The sequence below is a fragment of the Nomascus leucogenys genome, chromosome X, assembly GCF_006542625.1.
Source record: "Nomascus leucogenys isolate Asia chromosome X, Asia_NLE_v1, whole genome shotgun sequence".
Lineage (NCBI taxonomy): Eukaryota > Metazoa > Chordata > Mammalia > Primates > Hylobatidae > Nomascus > Nomascus leucogenys.
In genome coordinates this window covers 104,500,027-104,515,504 of record NC_044406.1, presented here as the reverse complement: position 1 = coordinate 104,515,504, position 15,478 = coordinate 104,500,027, and positions in this window count along the sequence as shown.

Here is a 15,478-nt window from a genome sequence, read left to right as displayed (position 1 = left end):
TCAGTTAAAAGGTTGCCAAACCTACTGCATTACATATATGTTTGCCTAAATGTTCTTGCAGTCATTATTAAACTTATTCTTGTACCATGTCTGAAATTTACTTTTAAAAGTGGAGTGTGGTGGATAGTGAAACTTAATTTTAGTTTAGATGGTAGTCAATTGTGCCAGATACTTTTTGATTAAATAAACTAACCCTTTCCTACTCAATTGAATTACCATCTTTGTCATATATCAAAGTCTCATATACACTGGTCTCTATTTCTATACTTTTTTGTTCCACTGAACTATTTGTCTATTCATATGCCAATATTATTCTGCAAAGGCTTCGTAATATATTTTAAACCTGGGATGGCAAATATCATTTACTATTTGTCTTTTCTATAATTTTATTAGATATTCTTAGACATTTATTTTTCTATCTAAGCTTGAAGATAACATACTGTTATAAAACAATGCAATACAAAAATGATGGAATTCTAATTGGAATTGCATTAAACTTACTCATTTTGGAAGAATTACCATTTTTATTACAGTTAAACCTTCCATGAAAAAACATGGTATGTGTTTTTATTGAATAAATATTCAATAAAACTAACCTTAACAGGGCTTACTTTATAGCCAATGTTATAAGCCAAGAGTAAAAACAAGAAGTCTAGCTATTGAACAAGGTGGAGGCAAGAATGGTCATTATTTAGTGACACTTTGATTTCCTTTTGTAAACTATAAGAGAATGAACTGCCAGGCGCGGTGGCTCACGCCTATAATCTCAGCACTTTGGGAGGCCGAGGCGGGCAGATCACGAGGTCAGGAGATGGAGACCATCCTGGCTAACATGGTGAAACCCCGTCTCTACTAAAAATACAAAAAATTAGCCAGGCATGGTGGTGGGCGCCCGTAGTCGCAGGTACTCGGGAGGCTGAGGCAGGAGAATGGCATGAACCCGAGAGGCGGAGCTTGCAGTGAGCCAAGATCGTGCCACTGCACTCCAGCCTGGGCGACAGAACAAGACTCTGTCTCAAAAAAAAAAAGAAAGAAAGAGAATGTACTGAAAGTCAATTAGTACTAATGAGAGATTTTTGAAACGTGGTAAATAAAATAAATACAGGTAGCTTTCACTCTCACTATCCAAATAGTCGCTAGACTGACATAAAAATTTATGCCCAGATTTCACTATCTGAATTGAACACCTGCTATAATGGACCCATATGCATACATCATTTAAAATTTTACCACTATGTTTATTTTGCCAAATGTCATTTGTAACAATTATGTATCTTTAACATATTTATTGTTTATTTACATTAAAGTATGTGATTGTTGCAGCTTAGAAGGAAAATTACTGCATCTGACACTGTACCGTATCTTTGCATATTGCATGCAAACATAGCCACAAATGGAGTCATTAAGGGTTAATTAATTAGGTAATTACTATTTTAAATGCTTTGCATTATATTGAAATTATTGATTGATGACTATACAGGTATCTATGAGTGCTGTAGTGATATTGAGGAAATTGGAATTACTGTATAGGCTGGGAATACATTTTTAAAATTTGAAACAATAAACTCGGCTGGGAGCAGTGGCTCATGCCTGTAATCTCAGCACTTTGGGAAGTTGAGGTGGGAGGATAGCTTGAGCCCAGGAGTTTGAGAACAGACTGGGCAATATAGCCACATTTGCAGCCCATCACTACTCAAAAAAAATTTGTAGATGTGGCATGTGCTTATATTCCTAACTACTTGAGAGGTTGAGGTGGGAGAATTGCTTGAGCCCAGGAGGTCAAGGCTGCAGTGAGCTATGATTATGCCACTGCATGCCAGCATGGGTGACAGAGTGAGACCCCATCTCTAAAAAACAAAATCAACCCCCCAATAAGCAATAGAGTATGGGCTCCTGCTTTTTGGAAATGTGTTAGCTAACATGTTTTTAGGCACTGAGTGTGAGTGATGCCTGTACCCTCAAAACAGTAGCTTTCCTCTACTATGCCAGCAAAAACAAGTTTGGAATATAATGGGAAAATATACATTCACAATGGCCAGTGATTTGGGGGAGCCAGAGTAGTGCTTGACTCTGTTACCCGTGGTCGATAGTCTTTAAGGTGGCTCCCAGTGATCCCAGCTTCCTGGAATTCCTGCCCTTATGTATCTTCCTACCCTTGTGTGTGGGCTCAGCCTAGTGACTTGGACTTGCTTCTGTAAAACAGAGCCTTGCAAGCGTTATGGAATGTAACTTTTGAGATTAGATTGAAAAAAAAAAAACAAACCTGTAACTTCCTTCTTGCCTGTCTCCCTCTTTGAGCCCTCACTCTGGAGGAAACCAGCTGCCATCTTTTGAGTAACTCTGTGGAGAGGTACATGTAGCAAGGAACTGATATTTCAGGCCAATGGCCAGCAAGAGTCTGAGGCCTGCCCAGTAGCCATGTGAGTGAGCTTGAAAGCAGGTCCTCCCTCAATGAAGCCTTGAGGTGACTGCAACCCTGGCTGGTACCTCCAGTGCAGCCTTGTGAGAGACCTGAGCCAGATGCATTCAGCTAAGCCACAGCAATATTCCTGATCCACAGAAACTGTGAGATAATAAGTATTTGTTGTTTTAAGCCACGAAGTTTTGGGATAATTTGTTATGCAGCAATAGATAACTAATACACCACCAGAATGTAAGGGATATGAAGAGAGCCATCTGGAATATCTGGTTCACCACTCTCTCTAGCACTTAGTGCAGTGCCTAGTGCAAAGTAGGTTTGTGATAAGGATTCGTTGAACATATGAATGAAAAGATAGATGAAGAGGCCAAGATAATGGTCCTTTTCCCAACTCTGTTCCATTTTGTCATCGTGGCCCCAAAGCAGTTTATCTTATGTATAGAATATCATAAAATCTCCTCTGGAAAGAGTTGCAATTTACTTCTGACCCACTCCTCTAACTACAAGGCCCAAAATGGGTCCAGAGAATGAGGCAGGGGATGGACACTGTGCCACTTCTCTTCCACCAGAGGCATACTTTCTCTCAATGTATCCTGGTCTACAGAGATGTAGCTCTGCTTCCAAAGAGGGTACCTTTAACATTAACACCCTGAAAGGAGGAAATTGAATTCCCATCTTCACTTCAGAAGAGTCTTTGTTTAACATCTGCATAAAGAGTTCATGCGGGTGTTTTCTCCTAAAACAAAGGAAAAGTCTCCTTTAAAGGAACATTGAGAACTCTACTACTTGCTAGAAAGAAATTGCTTGCCACTTGGAAATAACATTTTGTTGTTGTTGCTTTTCTTTTCTCCCAGCTTCTATCTACTGAGGTTTCAAAAAAATATCTCAAGGGTTTGGATTTCCACATGGACCCCCCTTGACATACTGCAGCCTATAGACCCTCAGGCTCAACTTCCCTGGCTCAGTTTCCCCCTGAACTGTACAATTATACCATAAAAGTTTTGTTTTGTTTTTGCTTTTAAATCTCTGTGAGAGGAAAGGTGATTTGACAATGCCAACTATCAAAAAAGGGATTTTTTTTGAGACAGGGCCTTGCTGTGTCACCCAGGCTGGAATGCAGTGGCATGATGATAACTCACTGTGACCTCGAACTCCCAGGCTCATGCGATCCTACCACCTCAGCCTCCTGAGTAGCTGGGACTACAGCTGTGAGCCACTGAGCCCACCAAAAAAGGGATGTTAAAAATGGAGGTTAATGCACGTTACCAGATCTGGCCATCAATCACCTGGGAAAGACAATTAAAATTTCAAGTGGTTATATTTTCTCCTAACTGTGGAAATGAAGCTCAAATAAAACAACCCAGTGAATTTGTTCATTCAACACTTTTCATTGGTCCTCTTCCTGAATAGCAAAAATGACGTGAAAAATTCCAACCCACTTTATCCGTTAGCTACATAGTATTATAACTTAAGCTTGATCATATCCAAACAATGTACTTCTCTGTTCTAATTTCGTTTAGATGCAAGCCTGTTTCTTTCAGAATAAATGTCGTGGATATAAACATTTCAGGTTTGTTTACATCAAAATTCAGAATTTAATTCAACAAACTTTTATAGAGTCTGCTATGTGCAGATATTTTCCATCCTCAAGGACTTTATAATCTACTATGAATTATAAGAAATGTGGTGATAATGGCATTTTTTACTTAGTGCTCAGTAGTGCCAAATACCGTTTCCCTAGACTGCTTCCTCCCAGGCACCTATTAGGTAGAATAATTATTATCTTAATTTTACAGATAAGTAAAGTGAGTCCTAGAGATGTCAAGTACTTTGCCCAAGGTCAGTCACACAGCTTACGATGATGGTCTTGGGAATAAAGCCCAGGTTTGTCTGGTGCTGAAGGCCTTAATTGACAAAGGACTATAATACCAAACTTATTAACAATGACTCTGGCATGAAAACCTGCTGGGCAGCCTCCAAGAAACCAAAGCCTGTGGGTCCCTTGGGGCGGAGTGACAGAGAGTAGGGTTGCAGAGTTGACACTCGGAGGATCTGATGGAAGGGCACCACCAGGTGTGGAGCCTGAGGCTGAATTTGACTCGAGAGTGGAAACTTCACCTGGCCTGGATACGGAAAGGACTGTCAGGACTGACAGATTGATAGCTCTCTTGATTCTGTAGGATACTGTGCATGATTGTCTTAAATCAGTAGCGATTTACATGATCAATCCCATTAACAAGACAATACAGATGTGATAAGTGGCATAAGGGAGCTTTATATAAAATGCCACTGTGATTCAGATAATAAAAAATAAAAATAAAAGCTTGCATTTCCAGAATGCTTTCTCTGTGTCAAGCACTTTGCTAAGCGCCTTACAGGCATCATCTCACTCAAGCTTCGCAACACTTACCTTATGAAATGAGTAACTTTTCTCACGCTCATATATAACTCTGATACATTTAGCATCTTGTTCGAGGCCACACGACTAGTAAGTACTGGAGCTAGATTCAAACCCAGATCTGTGCCGGGTGCAGTGGCTGGCCTCTGTAATCCCAGCATTTTGGGAAGTGGAGGCCGGAGGATCAATTGAGGTCAGGAGTTCGAGACCAGCCTAGCTAACATGGTAAAGCCCTGTCTTTACTAAAAATACAAAAATTAGCCAGGTGTGGTGGCGCATGCCTGTAGTCCCAGCTACTTGAGAGGCTGAGGCAGGAGAATTGCTTGAACGGGTGGCAGAGGTTGCAGTGAGCTGAGATCACACCATTGCACTCCAGCCTGGGCAACAGAGTAAGACTTCATCTCAAAAAACAAAACAAAACAAAACAAACCCAACCCAACCCAGATCTGTCTGATTGGCTTCAGGGAGTTTCTAGGTGGACAACTCAGAGCAGTCTTTAAAGCAGGTGGTATTTGAGGTGGACCCTAAAGGTCAGGTAGATGGCCAGAGGCAGAGATCCATCCAAGCAAGGGGTCAGAGCCTGAGCAAAGGCATGCATGTGGGAGGGGGTGGAGCCAAATTCAGTAACAGCAAGTGGTATCATTTGGAGCTTTGGGTGGTTGAAAGTATATAGGGTAAGAGAATACTGGAGAAGGAGGTTGGGACCACATTTTGGATGTCCCTGAATTTTAAGCCCAATAACTTGTACTCCGTAATTATATTAATTTTGCTAAGGCTGCTGTAGCAAAGTACCACAAACAAGGTGGCTTAAAGAACAAAAATTTATTCTCATGGTTCTGGAGCCTAGAAGTCAGAAATCAGGGGATTGACAGGGCTTGTTCTTTCTGAGGGCTGTGAGAGAAGGATCTGTTCCAGGCCTCTCTCCTTTGGCTTGTAGATGGTCATCTTCCCCTGTATCTTCACATGGGCTTCCCTCTATTCATGCCCGTGTCCACGTTTCCTTTTCTTATAAGGACAGCAGTCATATTGGATTAGGGCCCACCCTAATGACCTCATTTTAACTCCATTATCTCTGTAAAGACCCTATCTCCAAATAAGGTCACATTCAGAGGTACTGGGGGTTAGGGCTTCAACATATGAATTTTAAGGAGGACACATAACACTAGTCAGGCAGATGGTTCAGCGGTTTTATGGAGTCTGCTTTATTTTGAGGAAACTGTTGTTTAATGTCAGACTTTCAAATTAGATACATAAAATCAAGTGATGCAAATCATATGAAATAAAGAGGATAATAAATCTCACAGGCATTGGTGTGGTGAGAAGAAAAAGAAACTCTTTTTATTTAAAACAAGAACCAACTGCAGACACTTTTACATCAAGAAAAGGGTCATCTGTGGTGTCAGGATTGTTACAGATATAGGAAAAAGAAGAAAAAAGAGAAAAGAGGCATCATTCATGTCCAGGGAGATACCTCTTTGTTTAAGGAAATGTCTAGATGGCATGTTTGAGTTTGAATGGTGAATCCAGCATCCCTCACCCCAACTCCGGGCATTGTATGAAAGGGGAAAATAAAGGAGAAAGAATTAAATTTCTCATTATACAAATGGTTGGCTTGAAAAACAGGAGTTTAATGGAGGTGATGTGAGGTGGAAGGGAGGTAGAATAATGAGAGGGGGGAAAAGAGAAGGGAAGAGGAGGGAAAGAGGTGCAACATGGCAGATAGGAAACATTAGGAATAAAATTGAACAATGAGACATTCGGTGAGATGGGACTGGACAGGGATAATATTTCATGTTAAGTTGTTTACTATGTTGTGAGTAATGTCATCTTTCAAAAGGCTTCTACATGTAATATCCTTTTGATGGGGTGATTAATAGAAAAAGAGCTGCATTCTATGTTTAGGTCTGTATGAGACATAGAAAAGAATGGCTATAAAAGCCAAGATGTTACTGAGATCAAGAGATTAGTGGAAGTGAGAAATTGAAATTTCAGAGTACTGAAATTAGACCAAGTGGGGGGCCACTATTTACTAGCAGTGTGGCTGTAAAGAGGTCAACTAATCCCTTGAGCCTCAATTCCTTATCCTGAAAGTGGGGCTAAAAATGGAACCTATTTCATAAAGTTGCTGTGAGGATTAAATGCGATAATGGTGGTAAAATGTTTGGAATAATGCCAGACCCATAATTAAGTGCACAATAAATATCAGCTGTGGGAAAGAGCAACGGACTTCTCTCGGTACTCGGAGTGGGGGCTCAAAATACTCCCCCACCCCTAACTATTGAAGGGAAGGAAGAGCTCAGAAAAAGGGTGGTCTTGGGAATACCCAGACTGGACACATCGAAGAAGTGCTGGCGGGTGGGGGCGAGAGTGGGTGGCGGTAAGGAAAGATCTGTAGGAGTGTAGTATGCATAGGAAGACTGAATTTAACAAAATTTATGGAAGAACATCAAGGAAAAATATCTCTTTAGATTAATTAAATCAGTGATGAGCACTCCCCATTTTACTGTTGCTCTTTTCTTTGTCTCTCTCAGTTTGGTTCTGTTTAGCAATTGTGCTGCTGGATGAGTGCCTTCCTCCACATCCATTTATCTTTTATTATGACATATTGCAAGAACGCAGAAAAGCATAGAGGAAAACATCAGGAACACCTAGGTGTTCACCACCCACTTCTTTCAAATCTAACATTTTTGCCTTGTTTTCTTCCCTTCTTTTTTACTTATTATTATTATTTTTTTAGAGATAAAACATGACAGGTACAATTGAAGGCCCCTGGCTGCGTCTTTCGAATCCCATCCTCTTTCCTTCCTTCCAGTCTGTGAATGGCTCTTCCTGAAAAACAATTCTATGCTGTACAATGTGAATTACTCTCCCTGGAGTTTCGAACAGCAGCCCAGGGTATTGCATTAGGTGTTTATCATTCTCATGTTTGGTTTAATAGTTTTAACATCTGTGAAGGTATCCATAAACAATACTGTCAGGCCAGGAGCAGTGGCTCACACCTGCAATCCCAACACTTTGGGAGGCCGAGGTGGGATGATCTCTTGAAGCCAGGAGTTGAAGACCAGCCTGGGCAGCAAAAAGAGACCCTGTCTCTATAAAAACAAAAACGAAAAAAATTAGCCAGATGTGGTGGCATGCACCTGCAATCTCAGCTACTTGGGAGGCTGAGGTGGGAGGATCATTTGAGCACAGGAGGTGAAGGCTGCAGTGAGCCATGTTCATGCCACTGCACTCCAGCCTGGGTGACAGAACGAGACCCTGTCTCAGCAAAACAAACAAACAATAAAACCCTCAAAATATTGTTTTACATGTTTTCAAACTTTACTAATGGGACCAACCTGGTATTTAACCTTCCATAACTTCCTTTTTTTTTGGGGGGGATGGAGTCTCACTCTGTTGCCCAGGCTAGAGTGCAGTGGTGCGATCTCAGCTCACTGATACCTCCACCTCCTGGGTTCAAGCAATTCTCCCGCCTCAGCCTCCTGAGTAGCTGGGATTACAGGCGTGTGCCAGCATGTCTGGCTAATTTTTTGCATTTTTAGTAGAGACAGGGTTTCACCATGTTGGCCAGGCTGGTCTCAAGCTCCTGACCTCAGGTGATCCGCCCGCCTCGGCCTCCCAAATTGTTAGGATAACAGGCGTGAGCCACCGCTCCTGGCCTATAACTTGCTTTTTTAAAATGATCACCATTGTATTATTGAATTCAGATGAATTAATGGAGTTTTATTCATTGATTTGACTATAGTAAAATGAAATTCCATTGTATGACTATGCCACAATTTATCTTATCTTCTGTTAATGGACATTTAGGTTACTTCTATTTTTTTTTTCTTTTGCTATTGCTGCAATGAACATTCTTGTACATTGTGCATTGTATGAGAGTTTCTCTAGGGAATATACAGGAGTGGAATTTTGTATCTTCAACTCTATCAGATATCAACAGATTACTCTCCAAAGTAAAGGTAATAATTTAAACCAGTATAATTGCACTAGTGTAGTAAATCTACCAGTAGTGTGTGAGTTAGTATAGTTTCACATTCTCATCAACAATTGGTATTGTCAGATTTTATAATGTTTGCCAATCTAGTAGCTAGGAAATATCTGTCATTTTAATTTAGTTATTCTTTTTAAAAAAAACTTTTGTTATTTTAATAGTTATTAATGAGGCTGAGTATATTTTCATAAATTATTGACCATTTGAGTTTCTTCTTCTGTGAATTACCTATTCATGTCCTTAAGGATTAAATAAGGTAATACATATAAAACAATTAGAACAGTGCTTAATACAAAGTGCGCAATACACGTTAGCTATTATTATTTGCCAGTTTTCCTATTGGATTGGTATGGATGTACAGGAGTCCTTATATATTTTTATAGAAATCCTTTGTTATGGGGGTAGCAAATATTTCCTCCCGATCTGTAGTTTGTGTTTACATTTTTTATAGTGTGCATACATTTAGGATTTCAGTGAGACAATATATCATTCTTTTCCTATATGTTTTTATACATTTTGTATCCTGTTAAATTCTTATCCTGAAGTCATAGAGATAGTTTCTTTTCTTATAAAAATGTTTGGGGGCTGGGCCTGGTGGCTCATGCCTATAATCCCAGCATTTTTCGAGGCTAAAGAAGGAGGATCACTTGAGCCCAGGAACTCAAGGGTGCAGTATGTTATGGTTGCATTACTGTACTCCAGCCTGGGCTACAGAGAAAGACCCTGTCTTTAAATCTTTAGGTTTTATTCTCATGTTTATATTGAATTGTGTGTGTGTATGTTTATGTTTATTTTTCAATTATTATATTTAATTTTTTTTATTTTTTGTAGAGACAGGGTCTCACCATGTTGTCCAGGCTGGTCTTATACTCCTGGGCTCATGTGATCCTCCCACCTCAGCCTCCCAAAGTGCTGGGATTACAGTCGTGAACCACAGTGCCCGGCCTCTGTGTGTGTTTTAAATGATAAATAGCACCATTCACCGAATACTTCATTCTTTCCGCATTCATATGTAATGTTCCTTTTATTATGTATCAAGTTTGTGTGAGTCTGTTTCTCTATTTGGTGACTCTGTTTCTCTATTGGGCTATCTGTCTGTCCTGCACCATTGCCACACTGTTGTGATTACTCTAGTTCTATAGTAAAATCTGTAAAGCCAGTTCCGTCTGCTTTGCTTTTCTTCATGTGTGTCCTCATTCTTGTTGGCTCTTTGCTCTTTCCTGTGAATTTTTCAATCAATTTACAAAATCTCTAAAAGAATCGTAATGGGATTTTGATCAGAATTGCTTAACTTTAAGGATTAATTTGGCAGTATTGACATCTTTTTGACATTGAGCCTTCTTTCTCTCTCTCTCTCTTTTTTTTTTTTTTTTTTTTTGAGACAGAGTCTGTCACCAGGCTGGAGTTCAGTGGCGCGATCTCAGCTCACTGCAACCTCCACCTCCTGGGTTCCAGCTATTCTCCTGCCTCAGCCTCCCAAGTAGCTGGGACTACAGGCATGTGCCACCACGCCCAGCTAATTTTTGTATTTTTAGTAGAGACAGGGTTTCACCATATTGGCCAGGATGGTCTCGATCTCTTGAGCTTAAGTGATCTGCCTGCCTCAGCCTCCCAAAGTGCTGGGATTACAGAGTCTCTGCACCCGGCCAGTTGTCTTTTTTTGTTTTCTTTCAGACAGAGTTTCGTTCTTGTTGCCCAGGCTGGAGTGCAATGGTGTGATCTTGGCTCACTGCAACCTCCACCTCCGGGTTCAAGTGATTCTTGTGCCTCAGCCTCCCTAGTAGCTGGGATTACAGGCACCCGCCACCACACCGGCTAATTTTGTATTTTTAGTAGAGATGGAGTTTCTCCATTTTGGTCTGTCTGGTCTCGAACTCCCAACCTCAGGTGATCTGCCCGCCTTGGCCTCCCAAAATGCTGGGATTACAGGCGTGAGCCACCGCACCAAGTGAGTCTTCCCATTCAAGGACATCATATAGTTCTCTCTTTTTAAGGTCTTTTGTTTTCCAGTAAAGTTTTATTATTTTCTCCCCAAAAGTCTTTTATATATTTTGTTATTTATTTTTTGATACTTCATAATTTTGTTGCTATTTTTTAAAGTTTGTCTTCTTTTTAATTTGCATATTGTATTTGCTGTGGGTATATAAGAATGCAACAGATATTTTCTTTCTTTTTTTTGTTTGAGATGGAGTCTCACTCTGTCGTCCAGGCTGGAGTGCAGTGGTGTAATCTTGGCTCACTGCAACCTCCGCCTCCCAGTTAAAGCGATTCTCCTGCCTCAGCCTCACCATGTGCATCACCACGCCTGGCTAATTTTTGTATTTTTAGTAGAGATGGGGTTTCACCATGTTGGCAAGGCTGGTCTTGAACTCCTTACCCCAAGTGATCTACCTGCCTTGGCCTCCCAAAGTGCTGGAATTACAGGCGTGAGCCACTGTGCCTGACAATATCTTCATATTAATCTTTTATCTAACAGTATCGCTAATATCTCTTATTAGTCCCTTTATGCAGACAATCTAATCATATGATTTGAATATACTGACAGTGTCTTTTCTCCTACCCTTATATCTTTTAATCTTATATATATTTAATTTTTCAGTTTTAGAATATTTAAGTGTGTGTGTGTGTGTGTGTGTGTTACAATTCTCTGGTGAAATTCTCCACCTTTTCATCTGTTTATTTTTCCATATTTTCCTCTATTTTACTGAGTTGTAAAATAGAGTTATTTTATAGTCATTCTTGGAACCCATGTCCTGGGTGGGTCCCAGACTCTAATCTTTGTATAGTGAACTTTACACTACTTTTCACAAGCTTGACCTATATCATAAAAGGCAAAATGAGGGCAAAATCAGCTGTGTGCTTGAGATGCCCAAAGTTTCTGCCAAGTCTCTTCCTAAAGTTTATTAGTGTATCTAGAAAATAAACTTTTGGTTTTGTTATACCTCTTTACTATATATATATATATTTTGAGACAAGGTCTTGCTCTGTTGCCCAGGTTGGAGTGCAGTGGCATGATCTCAGCTCACTGCAACCTCTGCCTCCCAGACTCAAGCAATTCTCCCACCTCAGCCTCCCAAGGACTGGGCCTACGGGCACACATCACCATGCCCAGCTAACTTTGTTCATTTTTTTTTTTTGTAGAGATGAAGGCTGACTCTGTTGCCCAGGCTGGTCTCGAACTCATGGCCTCAAAAGGGATCCTCCCACCTTGGCCTCCCCAAGTGCTGGGATTACAGTCATGAGCCACTGGGCCCGGTCACTATTGTTTTTTGAATTATTTTATTAAGTTCTGTAATCTTTGTTACGTTTTTCTTTTTTAACGTCTTGGGTTGGACAACATGGTCACTAATTTACTTATTTTTTATTAAGCAGAAAGAGGACTTATGAACTAATTTATAGACTGTTCTTTTCAAGTGTTGAGAAGTAAGTTTACTTATAATTACTGCTTTAGCTATGTCCCTCAGGTTTTGATACATAGTGTTTTCACTTGCAGTTTTGTGCATTGACTAATTTCCATTAGGATTTCTTCTTTTTGGCTAATGAATCATTTAGAAATATTCTTCATTTCCAATGTTATTTTTATTATTGTGTTATTCTTTTCTAGTGAGGTCAGTAGGATATTGATTCTTTGGTGTGATCTGAAACTTCTTTATTGCCTATTACAGGGTCAATTTTTGTACAGTAGATGTTCCATATGTGCTTAAAAGTAAATGTGTATTTTAAAATTTTTGTGTCCAAGATTATATAAATATTCATCAGAAAAACTCTTCTATATAATTACTGGATTCAAAAGTTTTAGCTTTGAAGCCTTCTTTATATTTTGATAATAAACATTTCACTTTTGTTGATTATTTGGGTCGCCGTTTTTCTTTTAAGGCATGGATGAGATTTTATGTATTAGAAATCTTAAATTCTTAAGTATACATACTGAATAGTGTTTCAAGTATCTACACTTTTGTATTATTTGTTATAATGACACATTTAGATAGGGAGAACATGACATATGAAAATGCCATCCTAGCATTTTTTCCTGGACTGTCTAGTATTCCCATAGCAAATTTTGAATCTTCCCAGCTTTGCTCAAGTCTCTTGTTCCCTTTTCACATTACAAGAATATTAAACAGAGCTAGAACTTGAAGTGAAAATTTAGTAAAATAGAAACCTCCAGAATAGCTCCTGGGTCTTATTAAAATAAGATAGCAGGTGCTGTTGCTATAGCACTCAAAGGCCATGCTGTATTAAATTGCAGCTCTGTTACATGAGGCTCAAGCCTCAGTAGAGCCCTGATTTAACCATTACTGCATTGTATGGAACATATATTATCAAATCAGAGTGTCCTAGAAATCTGAATATGAATGAGTCTTGGCTCAATATACTTATTTGGCTTATTTGAAATGCCTTGAAAATGAACTTGGTGTTTCTGGACCCAATTTAATTAGTCATAAATCTAAGAAACGGAAGAATCATTACCATGGAGTTCCAGAATGAAATAAATCTTGTTTTTGTTTTATTATTACATTTTGCCTGTATCTTTGATGTGATGCTTTTAAAGTGGAACAGATTATTAACCGGTTGCAGGCAAATGGAAACTATCATATTTCAAAATCTAGAAATTTCCCAGCTGCCAGTGATTCACATTTAAGTCCTAAATAATTCCATATATTGCTTGGAAATTTAAAAGGTTTGTGGGGAGGGGTTGTTTTTCCTGGAGAGATGCTCAGTTTGTCTAATAACTGTATTGGCTTCCAGAGTTTTTAGTGGGTTGGCGAGTGTCATGACATTCTTTATGGTGGTCAAATTTTGAATATTTGGTTGCCTGAAGCAATAATATTCTTGGTCTTCCTTTTACATCACAGACAGAGAATCATTATTTTTCATTATTTGGATATAGACAAAGAAATTATATTTTAAGTCATTTGAGGAGATGCTTAGGGGTAAGAACACGTAAGCCTTCATTAGGGAAAGGCCTTGAGAGAGACAATAATTCCAGGTTCCAATTTGCCTAAACGGGAATCTAAAATGATATAGTTGACCAGATGGGCAGGCCTGAAACTTTTATAAAGGGACTATTCCCACATTTTGTTAGTGGCATACTTGGAATTTGGCATTTGGTCTCCCATAGAAACAATGCTATATTTGATTAGAGTTTGTGGTGTGCCCACAAAAACCCAATTTAACACAGAGTGTGACTGAAATATTGTTGTATTTAGATTTTTTTTTTTTTTTGTGAGACGGAGTCTTGCTCTGTCACCCAGGCTGGAGTGCAGTGGCGCGATCTCGGCTCACTGCTAGCTCCGCCTCCCGGGTTCACGCCATTCTCCTGCCTCAGCCTCTCCGAGTAGCTGGGACTACAGGCGCCCGCCACCACGCCCGGCTAATTTTTTGTATTTTTCATAGAGACAGGGTTTCACCGTGGTCTCGATCTCCTGACCTCGTGATTCGCCTGCCTCGGCCTCCCAAAGTGCTGGGATTACAAGCGTGAGCCACCGCGCCCGGCTGTTGTATTTAGATTTTAAACTTCTTTCTTTTCCTTCCTTTCTTTCTTTCCTTTTCCCTTCCGTCCTTCTTTCCTTTCTTTTCTTTTTCTTTTTTTTTTTTTTAGATGGGGTCTCACTCTGTTGCCCAGGCTAGAGTAGAGTGGTGTGATCTCAGCTCACTGCAACCTCCGCCTCCCGGGTTCAAGTGATTCTCCTGCCTCAGCCTCCCAAGTAGCTGGGATTACAGGTGCCTGCCACCTTGTCCAGCTAATTTTTGTATTTTTAGTAGAGATGAGGTTTTGCCATGTTGGCCAGGCTAGTCTTGAACCCTGACCTCAGGTGATCTGCCTGCCTCAGCCTCCCAAAGTGCTGGGATTACGGATGTGAGCCACCGCTTCTGGCCAACTTTTTTTCTTTTAAGCTTCATAAAGTATACTTAAACATATAAAATACCTTTAAAATACATCAAATCCCCAGAATCTTAACCAACTAGGCCAACATTTAGGAATTCAACTGGGGCTTTATATGTTGCTTAATCTTCCAAATGCACCACTAGAAATTGGCCAGCAATGGGAGAGATTGGGGTTCTCAGAAATTCAAGGGGCAGTGCCACTCTAGATGTTCCAGTTTCTACCTTTCCAGTTCTCAGGAATCACAATTCATGTCTCATCAAGAGGAAGGGAAAGCATGAAGTGGACACTGGAGGCACGTGGTTGAGCTCCTGATATCAGCCAGCCAGCTACTCAAACAGCCAGGTGGAGCCCTCAGTGGCAGCAGCTGGGAGCAAGGCAACTGTTTTCTTTCAATCAGTCATGCTAGAGAGTGGAGTGAGAGCTCCCAGAGAGCTCCTATAAGCAGCAATCCTGCCCCAGTAAGATGGGTGGGAAGAGGGGAAGCCAAAGTTCAGTTCAGTAAAATAACCAGTTAATTGGCATACTGATCAGCAAAATTCAGACCAAGGAACTCTATTCATCAAAGAGCCTGGGTTTTTCAACAGATGAATTATTAGGAAAAGAAAATAATGGAGGGAGAATCTGTAGATTAAACGAGACTTAAATACCAATTTTTAAAAATGAGCGAGACTAAAATATAGTATCTAAGGATGCACATTTATGTGATAAAACAATTTTTTAAAAAAAGCAATGAGTTGATTACTACAAAAATCTGGACAATTGTTATGTATGAGCAAA